General features: G+C 46.4%; 1 pseudogene; it reads left to right on the forward strand.

Moving 5' to 3' along the window:
• Nucleotides 1-1,755: 1,755 nt before the first annotated feature.
• LOC138668260 (U2 spliceosomal RNA) lies at nt 1,756-1,962 on the forward strand (annotated as a pseudogene).
• The last annotated feature ends 13,686 nt before the right edge of the window (nt 1,963-15,648 follow it).

The following is a 15,648-nucleotide window of genomic DNA, read 5'->3' on the forward strand; positions in this document are numbered from 1 at the left end:
TCTCCAAGGCCTTCACTTCTATAAAGTCTCATTTTGCTAGCGCTCCCATCTTACATCGTCCCAATGTGGATAAGCCATTCCTAATGGAGGTGGATGCCTCATCCGTTGGTGCTGGAGCAGTCCTCTATCAAAAGAATGCACAAGGTCAGAAGCATCCATGCTTCTTCTTCTCAAAGACCTTCACACCAGCGGAGAGAAATTACTCCATCGGGGATAGGGAGTTGCTAGCAATGAAGTTGGCCTTTTCGGAGTGGAGACATCTTTTGGAAGGTGCTCGGTTTCCCTTTCAAGTCTTCAAGGACCACAAAAATTTGGTCTATTTGCGCACAGCCCAGCGGCTGAATTCTCGTCAGGCCAGATGGTCCTTGTTCTTCTCCCGGTTCCACTTCACTCTCCATTATATCGCCGGGGAGAAGAACATTCGTGCTGATGCTCTCTCTCATTGGTCCTCCTGGAAGGTCTTGAAGGTGCTAAACTTCTGTGGCAACTTCCCATTGGTCCTTTTTTGGAAGGTCCTATACGTACTGCAGCTATATAAGCTTCGCATGATCGCACGGCCATGAGCAAGTGTACAATTGTATACGTGTGTATGTTGATGAGTGCAAGTCGTCCTTTAAATAACCCAGCCTATTGAATGAATGCTCGTGTAAGGTGCTATCTAGCGCCCGACTATCCTCACAACGTGTTACACACGAATCAGCGTCCATTGCTGTGACTGCCAGTGTGGCGCCATGCGCCAGTAGTGCGCTTCCTAACCCATGTCTGGGTGCTAGGTGGAGTCTGCCAGCATGGCACAGTTCGCACTTCGGTGCTTTAAAACTATTTCTGTTAGTTACCTAATACACCCAGTTGCGGTGTTGTGCGCAATTAGTCTGAACGGACTTCAATCCCGAGTCTTGGGACTGAGTTCGGTGACTCTTAGCTTGCGCTCTTTAGTGCAGTATTGCGGTCCTGTGGCTTTACAGGGTTCGCTTCCACCGCCATATAGCTCTGCCATTTACTAGCAGCAGGTTTTCACCTGCACAGTGGACCCCGGACTGCGAACGCACCTAATATTATTTCATCTCATACTTGGTGCGTTCCGCCAGTCCTAACATCATGTGTGTATGAAGTGTGAGTTGGATATAAAGGTTGATGGAGTATTTGGGAGAGGGTTGTGGAAGTTAAATGTAAAGTTGTTAGAAAGTGAAGATGTGAGAAAGGAGTATGTAAGACACTATGAAGGGTGGTGTAAGCGTAAAAATAGTTTTGAGAATGTTTGTGGCTGGTGGGACTGGATGAAGAGACAAACACAATTTTTCTTTAGAAGTCTAGGGTATAAGTTTGCAGCTATTAAAAGAGAGAATTTTGTTAAGTTGAATGCACGTTTGAGTGTATTGTATAAGTTGAGGGAAGGAGGGATGGAGGTGGAAGAGGAAATATTACTGGTGAAAAAGGAAATTAATGAATTTTTGTTGGAGAACGGGAGGAGTAAAATTTTTAGACTGAAAATTGACAAAATGGAACATGATTGAGAAAAGTTCACGTTTTTTCTTTAAAAAGGTGTTTGGGAAAAAACAGAGTATGAGTGTGCTGAATGGGGAGGATAGAAGAGAAGTGATTGGAGAGGATATGGCTAAGTTTTATGAGGAGTTGTATGCAGTAAAATGGAGGGATGAGTGTTTGGAGAGTGATATGTTGATTATGTTAGAGAGCAAGTTGACTGAGACGGAAAGGGAGAATGTGATGTGCGAGGTGTGGAAGGTAATGAATAGTATTCTTTTTTAATGGGAGTCTAAAACTTTGTAATCTGAGTGTTAAAAAAAAAAATCTTTTCTTATCAGTTTATTATCTGATACATCCCCCATTTGAGGACCATATATTAAATGGATTTTTAGAACAGGCAGATGGAATTAGAGCTTGCTTTGTCCACTCCACGCATTGACCCGTTATTGCAGTATCTCCGGGAAAAGTGCACTCCTTCTTTGATCCGGTTTCCAAAAACAGATTGAATTGAAATCAGCACAAGTTGTGTTTTAACCCATTGTGTGAATTCTTTTCAAAGTCAAAATTGCACATTTCAGATGCCAAATGCATTTTGCTTGATTTAACTTGACCAACTACAACATTTTGTGTGTGCATTCTTTTCACCTATTTATGTAAAGCATTGCATTGTGTTCAATATATAATTATTCTATCTATCTTTCTTTAATGGTTGCAACAGGTGTGTTAAGATGTAGTCATGTATTTGGCCTTTGTTACATTATTGCAAATATACCATCTACAAAGTTAGGCCCCTTGCCATCAGTACATAGTGTTTTAATTTAAGTATCCTATGAGTAGTTCTCCCATACATACCACATTTCTGACACTTTGATTTCTTTTGTTAAACATTGTCTCCCTCTTGTGGACCACCGACATTTTAATTTGGTGTATATGTATTTAAAAAAAGAAGAAATTGTGTCTGTGCTGATCTTGAATATGCTGCATCTACACATGCGTGAGTATTCTAATGCTTTGCAGCAGCCAGGTGCTCTGCCTGCATTAGAGAGAATCTGTGCATGGAACACTCATGTGTCACAATAGGCCCTTGGCCTTTGTCTGGAACACTCACATGTCACAATGGGCCCTTGGCCTTTGTCTGGAACACTCACATGTCACAATGGGCCTTGGCCTTTACATAGCTGTGCGGTGGCAGTCATCTTCAGTCTGCTTCTGAAGCAGCAGCAGGTAGATAGGGAGGCAGTAGGGTCTATACGCAGCATCAGGAGAGATAAGGGAAGGCAGCTGCTCGTTTGCTTGTTTTTTAATTTCCCTCTCGCCCTCTTCCTGGCAATCAGTCGCGCACCTTGGCACAAAAGGGGAGGGAGATGTGTTATGCAGATTAAAAGTGCATGGCTTGCAGCTTGAACAAACAGCAGAACTGTCATTGTGAATGCATCCAGAGTTTGTTAAAATGTCTTCTTCAGGGCTATCTTTTGCTCCATCTCCACAAAGGATGTCAAGTTTAGGCCTTGGCGTGGCACAAATGCAAAACCATTTCTGGTTATCGCTTCTCGGTCTTTTGGCTAAGATCAGGTGTTGGTTTTTCTTGCATCTGGTCTGAGTTCTTTAGGTGTCTGGGGTATCCTACCTTTCGGCCTTGGGTGCAGGTCCCACTCTTGTAGTGGGATCCAATCCCTTGTTGCTATTGGGAGGTGGGCTTAGTCCCTGGGCAATGGGTTGTGATCCCTATAGCCAAGTGATCTTTGGATTACTTGGTGCTTCCTTTGTTGTGGAACACCCCCATTTTTTCTTTGCAGCCATGGATTCTGATCTTGGTGATGTTCCAGCCTATGCCCTTTTAAAGCATATGGTTCGGATTTTCTTTGAGAAAGGTGGAGGAGACAGTCGCGGACTAAAATTTGTTGTTTGTAATGTCCTTGAGCAGGCTCTTGCAGTCCAGAAACATGAAATCCTAGCCATCCAAGACTATCCAAGGTGTGGTATTTATGTTGTAACTTTCACCGGATAAGGTATTCACCAGCATGTTTGTAACCAGGTCATTTTCCCCGATGCTATTCTCTGGAAAAACCCTGACATTAAAGGAGTTAAGTTTGCCATTCATAAATTGGAAGAGACTAGGCTCTTGAATGTAAAAATCTATTCTCCCCATATGCAAGAGAGCGAGATTGGAAGATACCTTCTTGCTTTTTTCAAAAAAGTTATTTGTATGGGGAAAGTCTTGACTGAGTGTGGCATTTGGACCTCCAAATGGAGATATGTGGTGACTTGTGTTAAAAATGCCTCAACACATGGAGGGGTAGAACTACCGCCAGCTCATTTTAAAATTGGCAAAACAAATGGTGTCCTCTATTTTAACGGCATGCCTTTGTTTTGTAGGCAATGCAAAGTATATGAGCATTTAAACTGTGACTCTACCTGTGCTAAATGTGGGAGCCAAGATCATAAAACTGAACAATGTCAAAAAGATAATGTGTGTACTAATTGTTTTGTAAAAGGTCATTCACTTTCTCATTGTCCAGTCCCCCACCAACCCTCGGCTGGTTCCGCTGACCCCGGGACAAAGGAGGATGAGAAGGAGTCCATGGATGACTCAAATAAGGTACCTGGTACAGGTGAGGATGGCTTTACAGAGGTGAGAAATGAAAAAGCGAGACGCAGGAGGCAGCACCAGAAGGAGAGCAGGCAGCAGATAGGAAACCCCGCAGAGGTTGTGGCTGCAGTTGCCAAAAGCCAACCTTCGTCTTTGCTATCTTCCGGGATGGTTCAAGGGAGCGAAAATTCTGATGCAAAAAAATTGAAAATCCAGGGAAAGCCAGATGGTGCATCAAGGGAAGTACCCACACAGGAATCCCCTTGATGGAGGTGGAAAACCAGAGGAGATGCTCCAGGAGAGGCAGCAGGTTTGTGAGACCCCGCCCTCTTCAGAGATGGAGAGGGGGACTGGGGTGGCTGCCTTGGTCATTCCTGAAACCCCGGTCAGAGGACGGCCAGCACTTGAGCTCGATTTGACTCCTCCTATTGGTTCCCTGGGAGGGGGGTCAGTGGGAAGAGCTGGGGGGAGCCGGCTAACCTGACATGTGTGCTACCGATGGTGAATGAGTTTATACTGGAAAATGTATTGCCATCCGAAGCCCTGTCTGATGAGGAGTCCTCCATGGATTCTTCCTTCATGACTATCGAAGACAAGACCCAATCCTCCGGCGATGAGAGTCTATAACCAGCTGAGGTAAGAGTTTGGCATTGATTCCTTTGCTTTTTTTTCTCTTATGGCGGGGATTACTGGTATTTCCCTTAATGCTAGAGGGATTAAAACTAAACCCAGGAGAACTGCGCTCTTTGAGTTTCTGCATACCTTAACTGCAACAGTTATTTTTATACAGGAATGCAGTATCCCACATTCTTTAAACTATAGAGAATCTAAAACAGGTTGGACACATGGCCCCTTAATGTGGTCGGGATCAAATGAATCCAGATCAGCAGGAGTTGCCTTTCTTTTTAAAGGAAATATTCTTATTGACTCTGTTCAGGAGGTTTTACCAGGCAGGATTTTATTGGTCAAGGCTTTTATTGATGGTTTCAAATGGCAATTTAAATTTTTTTTAAGGATCAACTGATAAACGTGAGAGAGCAAAAATGTTAGATAAGTTACCCCTTTTTATTAATGACTCTGATCCTTTTACCATAGCAGGTGATTTTAACTGTATTATAGGTAGTAAGAAAAGATTCTCCAATGTGGTGAGCAGAAATTATAAAACTTCTTTCATGCTCAGAAGTATACAGGATTTTAAACTGACTGATTGTTTTAAGGAATGTAATAAGAAGCTCCCTGCAGAAGAGAGGGTAACTTGGAGTAATATGAATTGTAGCTCCAAAATTGATAAGATTTTGTTGTTCTAATGCTGTACTGCCTTCCAAATGTGACCTTTTAATCAATATCTTCTCAGACCATAAACTTTTACTCTTTTATGTTAAATATGATGATCTTACGAAAAAAGGTAAAAGTGCCTGGAAATTGAATATTTCTCTCTTAGATGACCCAGAAATTTTAACCAGTTTTTCTGAATTTTATGCAAATTGTAAACAAATTAGAGATCCCCGTACCCCTATCAGTAGGTGGTGGGAAAATATAAAGAAAAATATAAAACATTTTTTATTAAAGCTGGAATGCAAAAAGCAAATTAAAAGAGAAAGATTTATAATCTCCTAAACACTTGGCTACAAACCCTTTATAAATTACGAGAGCATGACATAAATGTGGATAAAGATATTAGTGATCTTAAAAATGAAATATTGAGATTCCTAGAGCAAAGAGAGAAACAATCTTTCACTTCAAAGTTAAACATGTAGAAGAAAATGAAACCTGTTCTCATTATTTTTTCAAAAACATGGTAGGAGAAAGGGTTTTTATTAATTCTTTGGAAAGAGAAAAAGATAGAGGGAATTTTAAATAAAGTCCACAAATTTTATGCTGACCTCTTCAACACAAAATCTATAGACAATAGTTTTATGGAAAGCTCTATAGATAAAACTACAACCATTTTAAACCCAGTATCGCAAAAAAATTTGTCACAGGACCTGAGCGAGGAAGAAGTGGCTGAAACGGTAAAAAGTGTTAAAACAGGGAAAGTCCCTGGCCCAGATGGTATCCCTATAGAATTTTATTCCACATTTTATGAACTTTTACAAGAGGATCTATTAAATATTTTGAGTGAAGTTTTTAATATAAAAACTCTACTGAACTCTTGGAAATAGGGCCAGGTCTCCCTCATATGTAAAAAAAGATGATAAATCAGATATAAAAAATTGGAGACCAATAACCCTCTTAAATTGTAACTACAAAATAATGGCCAAGATCTGTGCTAATAGTCTCAAAAAAGTAGTCGGAAATATATATATATATATATATATATATATACAGTGGGGCAAAAAAGTATTTAGTCAGTCAGCAATAGTGCAAGTTCCACCACTTAAAAAGATGAGAGGCGTCTGTAATTTACATCATAGGTAGACCTCAACTATGGGAGACAAACTGAGAAAAAAAAATCCAGAAAATCACTGTTAGGGGTCGAGTTCCCGCTTCTGCACTGGGGGAATCTCGAGCCACTTCCGCTGCGGTCTCCCATTCTTGTCCAGCCGCAGTGGAGCCTGCTCAGCAAGGACGTCGGTCCCAGCGTCTTGCTCATTCTCACTCTGTTCAGAGAGTTAGTGCTGCTTCTCCAGTCTCTGCCATTAAAGTCAGTACTGGTCAGCAGCGAGCGGACTTCTCTGGGACTAAGTCCTTGTCTGCATGTACTGAGCATGCCCAGCGTAAGGTCTCCCGTTGGAGATCGAGGGTCATGTGCTCAGGCTCTGCAGCACATTCCATTGGTCCTCTTGGCAGGTCCTAGAAGGGCAAAAGTGCTGTGGTCACTTCCTGTGCTGCTCCTATATAAACTGCGCATGACCGCACGGCCATGCGCTAGTATTGTCTAACTATTGTTGATGTGTGTATGTTGTGAGTGCAAGTCGTCCTTTGAAATCCCTTCCCTATTGAATGTCTGTTCGCGGAAGGTGTATGGCTGCTACCTAGCGCCCGACTTAGCCTACAGCACTAGACACACATCTCAGCGTCCTGTAGCTGTGCCTGCCAGTACGGCGCCGTGCGCCTGCCTTGCGCTTTCCATACCCGAGTCTGGGTGGTTAGTGGCGTCCGTTAGTGCGGCATCGCTCGCACTCTTGTGCACTTATACTTCTTAAAGTTCTCTACACACCCAGTTGCGGTGTTACGCCAGCAAGGGTCTAATCGGGCTCCAATCCCTTCTGGGGTTAAGTCCGCTGACCACTTGCTCGCGCACTAGTGCGGTACTGCGGTCCTGTGGATTAACAGGATCGCTTTCTTCACGCTGGGTGAGGTTTAACCCACGCGTGTATCCTTTAGTGTACCGCCATATTGTCCGTCTTGCTAGCTGCAGGGTCTTTTACCTGCACGGTGGACCTCGGACTGCGAACGCACCTAGTTTCGTACCATCTATACATGGTGCGTTCCGCCAGTCCTTAACATAATACTAGCGCCAAGGTCTGGCTAGTATGGCGGACATTCAGCAATCTTTGCGGTATATCCAGCAGTTGGAGGGTAGGTTGAAGGTTCTCGAGAACTCAACCTCAGCTGTGGATGTTACCGCAGTTGCTGTAAAGGCTGCTGGCGTGGCGGCAGCAACCTTGTCCACTGCCACCCCTGTTCCGACATTATCCCGCCTCCCGTTGCCAGAAAAATTTTCTGGAGATTGCAAAACTTGTAGGGGATTCGTGAGTCAGTGCTCTATCCACCTCGAGCTCCTGGCTGCACGTTTTCCTACAGAGCGGGCTAAGGTGGGATTTATTGTCTCGCTGTTGTCGGACAGGGCGTTGGAGTGGGCTACGCCGCTGTGGGAGCGTGATGATCATGTGGTGCAGAGTGCTCCGTTGTTTCTGGGCACGCTGAAAAAGGTCTTTCTAGGACCTCAACTCACCCATGATACAGCGCTCCAACTACTGGCATTAACTCAGGGTGAGTCCTTGGTCAGCCATTTTTCCGTCCGATTCCGTACGTTAGCTTCCGAGCTGGAGTGGTCGGATAAAGCCCTTATCCCCATATTCTGGAGGGGCCTGGCTGACCATGTTAAGGACGCTCTGGCCACTAGGGAGATTCCTGCCACACTGGAGGAGTTAATATCTATTTCTACTCGTATAGACCTCCGTTTTAACGAGCGGAGGTTGGAACGAGCCCAGTGTAGGCAGAGGTTTCGGCTGGCTCCTACCTTCGCCAAACCTTTGAAATCTTCAGTCCAGACATCTGAGTCACATGAGACCTTGGAGGTGACACGAGCGGGATCCAAGTCTCAGTCCGCTCGTGCACATAAGGTTCGTCATGTTCGCCAGCAGTCAGGACGTCTTGCCTCCAAGAGTCCTCAGCGGTCGGGGAAACGTCAGCGTCTAGTGGCAGTTGGAGGAGGTACACTAGACACGGCGACGTTTGCCTCAAAGTTGTCCTTCAAGGGGACAATTACCATAGGCCCATCCACTCTCACGGTCGAGCTATGCTTGGACTCTGGGGCAGAGGGTAACTTTATGTCCTCCGCCTTTGCCCAGCGTCACGCAATACCCTTGGTGATGCTCGCCCAGCCAGTGACCGTTCGAGTGGTAAATGGGTCAACACTACCTTCACAGATTACTCACCAAACCATTCCTTTCACCCTATCTGTGTCTCCATCACATCAGGAGATAATCTCCCTATTAGTCATTCCTGAGGGAATTGATGAGGTCCTGTTGGGGATGCCATGGCTTTGCTACCATTCTCCTCATATTGAGTGGTCCTCTGGGAGAATTTTGGGATGGAGTAAATCCTGTGAGGGTAGATGTCAGAGGGAGTGCGTTCAGGTTGCTTCTACACAGGTACCCGCAGATCTTTCCTCTCTCCCCAAGCACTATTGGTCCCATGCAGACGTGTTCTCCAAAAGAGCTGCGGAGACCCTTCCGCCTCACCGCCCCTATGACTGTCCTATTGACCTCTTGCCTGGTGCTGAGCCTCCCCGGGGTCGAGTCTACCCGTTATCTCTCCCGGAGACGGAGGCAATGTCCCAGTATATTCAGGAGAATCTGGCAAGAGGATTCATTAGGAAGTCAGTGTCACCGGCAGGGGCTGGGTTCTTCTTCGTACAGAAGAAGACTGGAGACTTACGTCCATGCATAGACTACAGGGGTCTTAACGCAATTACCGTTAAGAACAAGTACCCATTACCCCTGATATCTGAGCTCTTTGATAGGCTACGGGGAGCAAAGGTATTTACAAAGTTAGATCTGCGGGGTGCTTACAACCTGATTCGCATCCGTGAGGGGGATGAATGGAAGACGGCTTTTAACACCAGGGATGGGCACTATGAATATCTAGTGATGCCCTTTGGGCTCTGTAATGCCCCAGCCGTTTTCCAAGACTTTGTGAACGACATCTTTCGGGATATGCTCACCACCTCGGTCGTAGTCTATCTGGATGACATTCTCATCTACTCTCCAGATATAGACTCCCATCGGAGAGATGTTCGCAAAGTCTTCGACCTCTTACGGGCAAACTCCCTCTACGCTAAGTTGGAGAAGTGTGTGTTTGAGCAGGAGTCCTTGCCTTTCCTTGGATATATCATTTCTGCCCAGGGTTTGGCTATGGATCCTGCCAAGCTACAGGCTGTAATGGACTGGCAGGAACCCCATTCTCTTAAAGCGGTGCAGCGCTTTATGGGGTTCATTAATTATTATCGCCAGTTCATTCCACACTTCTCAACTTTGGTAGCTCCCTTGGTCGCCCTCACCAAGAAGGGAGCAAATCCCAAGTTGTGGTCAGAGGAGGTCTCCAAGGCCTTTCTCTCGATTAAGTCACACTTCGCTAGCGCTCCCATCCTACATCGCCCCGATGTAGATAAACCATTCATCTTGGAGGTGGATGCCTCATCCGTTGGTGCTGGAGCAGTCCTTTTCCAAAAGGATGCTCAAGGTCGGAAGCATCCTTGCTTCTTCTTCTCCAAGACCTTCACACCAGCGGAGAGGAATTATTCCATCGGGGACAGGGAGTTGCTAGCTATGAAGTTGGCTTTTTCAGAGTGGAGACACCTCTTGGAGGGAGCTCGCTTTCCCTTCCAAGTCTTCACTGACCACAAGAACTTGGTGTATATACAGACGGCCCAGCGGCTGAATTCTCGCCAGGCTAGATGGTCCCTGTTCTTCTCCCGGTTCCATTTTACTCTCCATTTTCTCTCCGGGGAGAAGAACGTTCGTGCCGACGCTCTCTCCCGCTCCGTAGTGTCATCTGAGGAGGAGGAGGAGGAGCCTCGGCTTATTGTCCCTTCTGAGAGCCTGAGAACTGTAGCTCCGGTTTCGCTAGAGTCTGTGCCCCCGGGCAAGACTTTCGTGCCAGCTAACTTGCGACCGGAGGTTCTCTCTTGGGCTCACTCCTCCAGAGTGGGGGGGCATTTTGGGACAAAGAGGACATCAGAGCTTTTGGCGAGAACATACTGGTGGCCGCATATGGCCCGAGATGTCAGGGACTACATTCAGGCGTGCGTTTCTTGCGCCCAGAATCGGTCTCCTCGGCAACGGCCTGCTGGGTTGCTTTACCCTCTACCGGTGGCAGACAGGCCCTGGGAGATGGTCGGAATGGACTTTGTGGTGGGTCTACCCAAGTCGCGTGGCTGCTCCATTATTTGGGTTGTCACTGACCATTTCTCTAAGATGGTGCATTTGGTGCCGCTTCCTCGGTTACCCTCAGCACGGGCCTTGGCGGTGTTGTTCGTTAAACACGTTTTCCGTTTGCATGGTATGCCTGATAAGATTGTCAGCGATCGGGGTCCCCAGTTCGCATCTCGGTTTTGGAGAGAGCTCTGCCGTTTACTCAGCATAGAGTTAAACCTCTCCTCTGCTTACCATCCCGAGACGAATGGGTTGGTGGAGAGAACCAACCAGACTCTGGTGACATATTTGCGACATTTCGTCTCTGCTAGGCAGGATGACTGGGCATCTTTGCTACCTTGGGCGGAATTTGCCCTGAACAACGCCGTAGCCGATTCCACTGGTCAAACTCCTTTTCTCCTTAATTACGGCCAGCATCCGCGTGTCCCTGTGCCCATGCCCGTGTCCTCCACCGATTCTAGGGTGGCAGACTGGGCGGTGGAGGCACGTGACATCTGGGACCGCACACAGGATGCTATCCGGGCCTCCAAGGAGAGAATGAGGGTTTCGGCTGATACACACCGGCGCCCCGCTCCGGTCTTTGCTCCCGGCGACTTAGTGTGGCTCTCCGCCCGTAACATCAGGCTGCGAGTTGAGTCCACTAAGTTTGCTCCTCGCTACATTGGCCCGTTTAAAGTTCTGGAACAGGTCAACCCTGTGGTTTACCGTTTGGCCATTCCTCCACGCCTTGGTATCACCGATACCTTTCACGTTTCCCTCTTAAAGCCCGTTCGCTTGTCTCGGTTTTCTGAGTCTTCTGCTGGGACATCGGGTTCATCCACGGATGAATTTGAGGTGAATGCTATTGTGGGAAGCAAGGTGGTACGTGGCAAAAAATTTTATTTGGTGGATTGGAAGGGTCATGGTCCAGAGGATAGAACCTGGGAGCCTGTGGAGCACATTCGGGCTCCGCAGCTCATTGCTGCCTTTGAACGTAGCGAGGCCCAAGGAGGGGGGGGCCCTAGGAGGGGGGGTAATGTTAGGGGTCGAGTTCCCGCTTCTGCACTGGGGGAATCTCGAGCCACTTCCGCTGCGGTCTCCCATTCTTGTCCAGCCGCAGTGGAGCCTGCTCAGCAAGGACGTCGGTCCCAGCGTCTTGCTCATTCTCACTCTGTTCAGAGAGTTAGTGCTGCTTCTCCAGTCTCTGCCATTAAAGTCAGTACTGGTCAGCAGCGAGCGGACTTCTCTGGGACTAAGTCCTTGTCTGCATGTACTGAGCATGCCCAGCGTAAGGTCTCCCGTTGGAGATCGAGGGTCATGTGCTCAGGCTCTGCAGCACATTCCATTGGTCCTCTTGGCAGGTCCTAGAAGGGCAAAAGTGCTGTGGTCACTTCCTGTGCTGCTCCTATATAAACTGCGCATGACCGCACGGCCATGCGCTAGTATTGTCTAACTATTGTTGATGTGTGTATGTTGTGAGTGCAAGTCGTCCTTTGAAATCCCTTCCCTATTGAATGTCTGTTCGCGGAAGGTGTATGGCTGCTACCTAGCGCCCGACTTAGCCTACAGCACTAGACACACATCTCAGCGTCCTGTAGCTGTGCCTGCCAGTACGGCGCCGTGCGCCTGCCTTGCGCTTTCCATACCCGAGTCTGGGTGGTTAGTGGCGTCCGTTAGTGCGGCATCGCTCGCACTCTTGTGCACTTATACTTCTTAAAGTTCTCTACACACCCAGTTGCGGTGTTACGCCAGCAAGGGTCTAATCGGGCTCCAATCCCTTCTGGGGTTAAGTCCGCTGACCACTTGCTCGCGCACTAGTGCGGTACTGCGGTCCTGTGGATTAACAGGATCGCTTTCTTCACGCTGGGTGAGGTTTAACCCACGCGTGTATCCTTTAGTGTACCGCCATATTGTCCGTCTTGCTAGCTGCAGGGTCTTTTACCTGCACGGTGGACCTCGGACTGCGAACGCACCTAGTTTCGTACCATCTATACATGGTGCGTTCCGCCAGTCCTTAACAATCACATTGTCTGTTTTTTTAACAATTTATTTGCATATTATGGTGGAAAATAAGTATTTGGTCAGAAACAAAATTTAATCTCAATACTTTGTAGTATATCCTTTGTTGGCAATGACAGAGGTCAAACGTTTTCTGAAAGTCTTCGCAAGGTTGCCACACACTGTTGTTGGTATGTTAGCCCATTCCTCCATGCAGATCTCCTCTAGAGCAGTGATGTTTTTGGCTTTTCGCTTGGCAACACGGACTTTCAACTCCCTCCAAAGGTTTTCTATAGGGTTGGGATCTGGAGACTGGCTAGGCCACTCCAGGACCTTGAAATGCTTCTTACGAAGCCACTCCTTCGTTGCCCTGGCGGTGTGCTTTGGATCATTGTCATGTTGAAAGACCCAGCCACGTTTCATCTTCAATGCCCTTGCTGATGGAAGGAGGTTTGCACTCAAAATCTCACGATGCATGGCCCCATTCATTCTTTCATGTACCCGGATCAGTCGTCCTGGCCCCTTTGCAGAGAACCAGCCCCAAAGCATGATGTTTCCACCACCATGCTTTACAGTAGGTATGGTGTTTGATGGATGCAACTCAGTATTCTTTTTCCTCCAAACATGACAAGTTGTGTTTCTACCAAACAGTTCCAGTTTGGTTTCATCAGACCATAGGACATTCTCCCAAAACTCCTCTGGATCATCCAAATGCTCTCTAGCAAACGTCAGACGGGCCCGGACATGTACTGGCTTAAGCAGTGGGACACGTCTGGCACTGCAGGATCTGAATCCATGGTGGCGTAGTGTGTTACTTATGGTAGGCCTTGTTACATTGGTCCCAGCTCTCTGCAGTTCATTCACTAGGTCCCCCCGCGTGGTTCTGGGATTTTTGCTCACTGTTCTTGTGATCATTCTGACCCCACGGGGTGGGATTTTGCGTGGAGCCCCAGATCGAGGGAGATTATCAGTGGTCTTGTATGTCTTCCATTTTCTAATTATTGCTCCCACTGTTGATTTTTTCACTCCAAGCTGGTTGGCTATAGCAGATTCAGTCTTCCCAGCCTGGTCCAGGGCTACAATTTTGTTTCTGGTGTCCTTTGACGGCTCTGTGTTCTTCACCATAGTGGAGTTTGGAGTCAGACTGTTTGAGGGTGTGCACAGGTGTCTTTTTATACTGATAACAAGTTTAAACAGGTGCCATTACTACAGGTAATGAGTGGAGGAAAGAGGAGACTCCTAAAGAAGAAGTTACAGGTCTGTGAGAGCCAGAAATCTTGATTGTTTGTTTCTGACCAAATACTTATTTTCCACCATAATATGCAAATAAAATGTTAAAAAAACAGACAATGTGATTTTCTGGATTTTTTTTTCTCAGTTTGGCTCCCATAGTTGAGGTCTACCTATGATGTAAATTACAGACGCCTCTCATCTTTTTAAGTGGTGGAACTTGCACTATTGCTGACTGACTAAATACTTTTTTGCCCCACTGTATATATATATATATATATATATATATATATATATATATATATATATATCCTAATCAGGTCTGTGGTATACCAGATAGAAGCATATAGGAAAACCTGAATCTAATTAAAGATGTAATTGATGACACTAAGTCAAGGGGAGGTAGTCTGGCGGTCTTGTCCCTTGATTTTGAAAAGGCTTTTGATAGAGTGTCTCACTAGTTCCTTTTTAATGTTTTAATTAAAATGGTATACCAGAAGGGTTTTTAGAGTCACTCAAGGCATTTTATAAGACCTGCACAAGTAAGATTGTGGTAAATGGTTTTATAACTAAAGATGTTGTTTTAAATTCTGGGGTTAAGCAGGGTTGTCCCCTGTCCCCACTATTATTTATTTGTGCTCTTGAACCTCTGCTTTGTGCCCTTAGGAGGAATGAAGAAATCCGGGTCATCCCACTAACCGATGGAGGGGTCTAGAGGCCAAAGTCACAGGATATATGGATGATGTAGCCATAATGTGCAAAGACTCTTCTTCTGTACAAAAAGCCTTAAGACATGTGGTTTTTTTTGTAGTAGGTCTGGTTTTAAAGTGAATTTTAACAAGAGCTCTATTTTTAAGTTTGGCAATTTGGTTTTAACGGATAGCTAAGTTCCTGTCAGTGACTTTGTGCCCTTATTTTCTTCATTAAAGACTACGCCTAGAATTTGGACAGAAAGCTGGAATGTAGTGGCACAAAAGGTAAACCAAAAGTTGTGTATGTGGAATCTGACTATGGAGGGGAAGATTTTAATCATTGAAATTGTCATATTGCAGCTTTTGTTGCATTTAAGCTTGGTCTTCCTGTTAGGAGTCGAGTTCCCACCGCTGCACAGGGGGAATCTTGAACCATGTCCGCTGCGGTCTCCCATTCTCTTCCAGCCACAGTGGAGCCTGCTCAGCGGAGACGTCGGTGCCAGTGTCTGGCTTAAGCTGATACTATGCGCTTGGTTACTGCTGCATTTCCAGGCTCTGCCTTTGTAGCCAGCATTGATCAGCAGTGGGCAGACATTTCAGGGAATGAGTCCTGCTTTTCCCATACTGAGCATGCCCACGGGACGACCTCCCATTGGAGGTCGGGGGTCACATGCTCAGGTCCAGTTGCGACTTCTATTGGACCATCAGGAAGGTCCTGGAGCACTACTACTATAAAAGGTTTGCATGGCCGCCCAGCCATGCGCTAGTGTAAACCTATTTTCATGTGTGTGTGGATGTATGCCTGTTGATTGGATGAAAGCGCCGAATCATTCCCTTCCTAGTGTTTTTGGCTGCTCGCGAATGGAGGAGATACCTAGCAACTGACAGTGCTATCTCACACCAAAGCACGATTTATGCAGTAATCCTTTATCCTGACAATCGGTCAGTGTAGGGTGGGAACTTCCGTTTGGTCTCAGCTGCTGACTCGGGGAGTTTTCAGGCGCGGGCTCAAAAGCCACTGAGGGTCAGAGTGAAACCAGGCACCAGCTTAGTGGGGGTGAATCACAGGGAT

Source organism: Ranitomeya imitator, chromosome 2 (genome assembly GCF_032444005.1).
Source record: "Ranitomeya imitator isolate aRanImi1 chromosome 2, aRanImi1.pri, whole genome shotgun sequence".
In the NCBI taxonomy this organism is placed as follows: Eukaryota; Metazoa; Chordata; class Amphibia; order Anura; family Dendrobatidae; genus Ranitomeya; species Ranitomeya imitator.